Here is a 6,132-nt window from a genome sequence, read left to right on the forward strand (position 1 = left end):
AGGCTGCCATATCGCGCCATGGGCCCCTCTGGCCATCACCAGTAGGTGAAGTGTCTTGCCCAAGGACACAACGTCCGAGCCAGGGCTCAACCCAGCAACCTTCCGGTTACAAGACGAACTGCCAACTCTTTGAGCCACGATCACCCCAAAGATTCTTTGGAATCTTTGAAAAGTGCTCTGAGTCAGGAGCTTTGGAATCCTTGAAAATGAAGGTAGAGGAGATGTGTCTAATGATTCCTGAAGAGGTACAATGTAAAAAGTGACTTTGCCACCTCTTGACACAGCTTTCAGTGTTTTGACAGAATATCCCTCCATTTCAGGTGGAATTACGGTGAGCTTTCATCGACCACTGCCAGAGAAAGAGGATTGGGGGAAAACATAGCATGAACAATGAAGCAGCAAAAGTATCCGCTACATAATCATAATGCAGAATAAGCACGCAACAATGCCTAAAACACACAAAAAAAAAATGCAATTAACAAAAAAACATTTGTTGTTAATTGCAACAAATGGTTGCAAAGATGTTCCATTTTTGGAAATGTTTCTTCCAGAAGTCTGATTAAATGTGTCTGCAAATGACTGCTTTTAATACCGACTCTACAAACTTACCTCTGTTTGGTCACCAGCTTCTGGAAGAGACACTGTTTGTCTCCCCATGCCCCTCAGCTGGCAAAGGTGTGTGGGATGTGTTTTTTGACAGCAAATAAAAACTGAGGGCTGTGGTCTTCCTGCCTGCCTTAACAAGCTGCTTAGTAGATGTTAAACATCTCTTTTTACCAAGACTGAAATCTGATTTGAAATATCCTGGAAATGATCTGTGGGACGAAAATGTATGAGTTTAAAAAATGCAGCGTTGCATAACATAAGAGTTATTGTTTATAAAGTTATTAAAGATGTCATCTGTCCTGAATAGCATATTTTAATTTAAACATCTATGTTGTTAAATTGGCCTCCATGAAGGATTTGTGCCATGTTGTTAAGCAACAAAGATACCAGATTTCTGACTGCTGACTCAACTGCACCATTACCCTAAAAACAGATTTAAATGATTTAGTTAAAACTGCAACAATTCGTCATGAAAGTGGTCACATGGGAATACACATCCTCAGTAAGAAAACTATGCCGTTAATTAGCCATAAGGTTAGCATAAACTCTACAACTGCACCCGTAACTACAATTTCACAACATATTAGAGGTGGGAATCACCATACATCCCTCGATACGATATTATCACAATACTTAATGCACGATACGATATTATTGCAATTTTTTAAAATATTTTGCAATATTCAGATTCTGTACATAAAGGTAAACTTTATCAATATTCATTTTATCTAATATCAAAGTCTCACACTCAGTCTTTCTCTCATTTCAGTCAGTTTTATTGTTGACAAACTGAACGGTTTGTATTACAGTCTAGTCCAACTTAACTGAATGCAACCATCTGGTACAATTATAGCTATTCTGAACTATGCAATTTATGAAAACTATGCAGCCCATTCAGCAACTGAAGAATTTGAAAGTAAATTAAAACAAAATATAATTTTACATTAAATAAAAAAGTTTTAAACTTAATTAAAATAAAACATGTTTATTGCTGCCAAAAAAAAGGTTAAACACATTTGGACAGTGAAGGAATGTCAGGATTCTTGCTCAGAAAAAGGAGCTGATCAACATGCTCTGAAGTCAGAGCATGTTCCAGTCCACAAAAACGTTTTTTGTAACAAAATATCGATTTCTGCTGTCCCTGTATCGATACATTATTAGCAAACAAAATATCACGATACTACACAGTATCGATTTTTTCCCCCACCCCTACAACATATTTAATAAAAGGTACTGAAAATTACTTAATACACAGAACAAAAATCTGAACTCACCTGCTGCTGTGGTTTAGTATTATTAGAGCCATTGTTTGATTCTGTCATCTCTTCATTAGCTGCAGAGTAAATCAAAAATCCCTCCTTCTGGAAGAAGCTAAGCTGAGAAGGAAACACCCCTTCAGGACTGACTCTTTCCAAATCTGTTTCATAACAATGCGACAGCACTATGCTACACCAACAATGGTCTTAAAAAATTATATATTTAAAAATAAAATAATTAAACATACTAACAGAAAATGGGTTTTAATCTAGTTTAAACCACTGGATTTAGCTACATTTTGGACAGTGTTTCTGGAATGCAGTAGCTAGCGAGCTGATTGGAGACCAAAACAGCCAATTAGAATTTTTGTGTGTGTGTGTGTGTGTGTGTGTGTGTGTGTGTGTGTGTGTGTGTGTGTGTGTGTGTGGATAATGGCAAAGACTGAAATACATTTCTTGCTCACAGCAATGAATTTTGTTCGCTCAAATTAAGCTTTAAAATAATTTTCTCCTTAAAATGCAACGTTTGTACTTGTAAAAATTATTTACGTGCATTCAGAACAGAGGCACAAAAATAACGCCATACTATGGCGGTCTGAAGGTTCTGTCACTGTTCTCTGACCCGCTTTCTAAACTTACCAATCGTTGTCATCATGTGCGTCTCTCATATTTCTGCTGGCTGATGGACCGGCTAATAATAGCACAGACACAGATTAACACGACTGCTTTCGCTCTCCCTTTCAAAAAAACCAATTACTTTCCACCTGTCAGTTTCACAGGCATTAACCTCCTTCTCCTTGTGTGCCTTGACCTTTTCCTATGTATAACTTTATCTTAGCCATTATAGTGTGAGGGAGAAGGGGTGGAAAGGAGCCTATTATACAGCTAGACATAATAAGCCAGATAATTTAATTAGTGTAGTTTTTGATCACCTTTGTGAAATATTTATTGATTATTATATTGATTGTGGTGCATGTAAATGTGCTCTCTCTCCTTTTTCGAAAGAAAAAGCTACATCTTTTTCACCCCAGACAAATACAGTTTACAACTGCATGTAAAACACTCAAGATTAAAACTTGGACATTCTCCTGACACACTGAATGTGTATCGGATTAGTTGACTACAGGAAAGACAAGTGAGTCACCTCCAGCAACTCCTAAATGTCACATGTAATCCTGGGATGGAGCGGGATCTCCAGGATAAATGGGGGTTGTCCCTGAGAGAGAGGAGTGGTGATCCAGCATCTGTCAGACACTCGATCACAGTTAACCAACTTAAACCTGAGCAGCTGTTTAAGGTGAGCTTTAAAGCCACTTTACCATTTCTCTGTCGTCCCTTTAGCTCTGTGTGTACATTGACTGTATTCATCTGTGTCCAGTAGAGTTTAGAGTGTTACAGTCTACAGGAACGTTACAATGCCCTTGTTTACCTTCCCTAAACAGCTTTGTTAGATAACAGAACTTGAACAAGCATTTCCTAGATAAACAAAATGCCAGTGCAAACTCACCTCACTCGCTACCCTAGCTAATGCAAACAGTCCAAGCTATGGTTACACACCTGTCACCAAACCGCAACCTAAGAATGGCAGATGGCTGCTCCTCCCCACATCTTTTTTCTATTGGAGGTTTCTTCCTGTTAAAAGTGAGATCTTCCTCACCACCAAAACCAAGCGTTTGTGCACTAGGGACTGTGATCAGTGGAGTTCTTTTATTTTTTTTGTAGGGCCTTTCTGACAATATAAAGTTCACAGTTCAATTCAAAATCAAACTGAACTGAATTGGATGTGTCATCATGCCAATGAAAACTCACATCACTGACTTATCAGACATATAATTAGAGGGTATGAAGAAAAGCTGCCCTCCTTTTTAGCAGAGAAACTTTACGGAATGTCAGTCCTGTATTTTGGATGTGGGCAAATACATGAACTGAGTTTATCACACTAAGAAGAGCTTTTATAGCTTTTTGTTTAGTAACCATCGTGACTGAGAGCAGTTAGAGCCATAAAGTTAGTAAGCAGAGTGCAGCTTTTCTCTAATGTCTTGAATATATGGCTAAACATGTGAGATAACTGCTTATCTTTACTATGGGCAGTTTCCCTGTGTCAGCAAAATTAAGCTTTACTAAAGTAAGGAGAAGGAATATTTTGCTGAAATTGTACAAGGCCTAAAAATGGCTGCTAGTGGCCACAATATGTAAATAAATGAATGGTGAGTTAGTGAACTTTTGAAGGAAATAAAACTGAAAGTTATGCTAGTGGGCTTGCGTGTGTGTGTTAATTGCTAATACTAGGATCCTTCTATGCTCGCAATGATAGTTTTGGCATGTTAAGATTAGCTAATCAGTGCTAAACACAAAGAAGCTGATGGTATATATTGATGTGATAGGGCGCAAATGAAAATGTATTAAATTTTCCTTTCTGGTTTTTGTGTTGTTACATTTTGATTTGGGGGACAGATGCCCTCACTACTTCCAAGATTAGGCCTCAAACTTTAATCTTGAACAAAGGTTATCATTAGGGCTGGATCAAGTGCAATCAATTCACACTGCTGCTGGACTTCCCATGATGCACTGAGCAGTTTTTGTACACTTTGCCCACGTATTTTAGTACTGCATGCCATTAACATTTGTCTTCTCTCTACCCCAGTGTGTTTTTTCATCATCTCTTTATGGTCTCCTTGTCTCGCTTCTCTTTTCCCTGGCCCCCAAAGGTCACAGCAGATGGCAGCCCCTCTCTGAGCCTGGTTCTGCTAGGTTTCTTCCCATTAAAAGGGAGTTGTTCCTTCCCACCATTGCAAAGTGCTGTTCTTAGGGGATTGTCAGATTGTGTGGGGTTATCTGTTTTGGTATTTAACCGTTTCCTCCCAATGGCAGTCAAATGTATAATGCCTCCAACCGTACCTAAGACTGTGTAATAAACCTCTAGCCCAAAAATCTATTACTATTACACAATCTCAGTGTGTTTTAGTTTTTGAAAATGTCCATAACGATCAATTCTATTCTAATCTAGTGGTGGCAGTTGATCATATACGTTACTTGAATTAATAACAATGACTGAAATATTTTGTGATCACAAAAAACTTAAAGTAAGATATACTCATTCAACATATGCCTCCAAAAGTCAAAGCAGTTCAGCAGAGGCCACCCAAGAGGTAGAGCTAAAAGGGAACAAACAACAGCCTCGATTAATCTCAGTGACCACAGTGTATAAATATACATACCACACCCAAGTTTCAGTTTGCCAATAAGAATTATCTTATTTAAACAAAAAAAAAAGAAAGCTAAAGGGTTGTAGGCAAAAAAAAAACCCTCCAAAAAAACAATAACAACAGGTAAGCGGTGCCTAGACCAGCCCTAATTTAATACAAAAGAAAAGCTAAGAGCCTCTTTCTCAAAGGCAAGGAGGAAAAAAACATAAAGTCTCACAAGAAACCAAAGGATGCTGTTAAATAGAGGACAGAGCAACCATTAATCACTCCCACCTAAGAGAGGGAGAGAAAGCAGAGCAAAAGAGAGAGAGAGGAAGAACACACAAGGAGTAGACATGTAACACATGAAAGCACTCAACTTTCATTGGCTTAATAACCATTTAAGTATAATTTATTCTGCTCCTTTAAGTATGTCTGTATGTAAAGACATATTTCTGATTGTGATTATCAGATACGAACAAGAGTAGTAGAGAAGAGAAGTGAAGTGCCCAAACAATAAAGAGTGCAGGCAGGATCCCACAAAAATGTTGAGGAAATAGATATAATTTCCTTCAAGATCCCTATCTCACACTCTACAGATGGGAAGCAATGTTGTTAATGAAGGTAGCATTGGTGAACCACTGAGACCTAGTCATGTTAACAACAGAAAAATAGAATAAGACGATAATGCTGTGGCTATGAAGGCCAGGTTAAAGCAGCAGCTCTGAATGTGTCACATGTAGCTCTCATCACATTTCCTGACTCTTTGTATAACATTACAAAAAGAAACTATGCATGGACTCTAAAACAGTTTTTTTTTTTATTAAGCTGTAAACATGTTTTTTTTAATTATGTGAAGTTGGGCATCTATTGGAACTAAGTCTAAAAAGAGACCCACAACCATCTCCTTTGGCTTTTCTGATGGGACACTGAGGCATTCCCAAGCCAGTCTAGATGCTTAATCTCTCCAGTGTGCCTTGGGTCTAACCATGGCCTCCTCCCATGTCCAAAGAGGACATGCCTCAAAACTCCTTTGGGTTGTCCAACTATCTTAACTGGCTCCTTTTCAATAACGAGGAGTAGCA

Source organism: Perissodus microlepis, chromosome 13 (genome assembly GCF_051167445.1).
Source record: "Perissodus microlepis isolate ML-2025 ecotype Zambia chromosome 13, ASM5116744v1, whole genome shotgun sequence".
In the NCBI taxonomy this organism is placed as follows: domain Eukaryota; kingdom Metazoa; phylum Chordata; class Actinopteri; order Cichliformes; family Cichlidae; genus Perissodus; species Perissodus microlepis.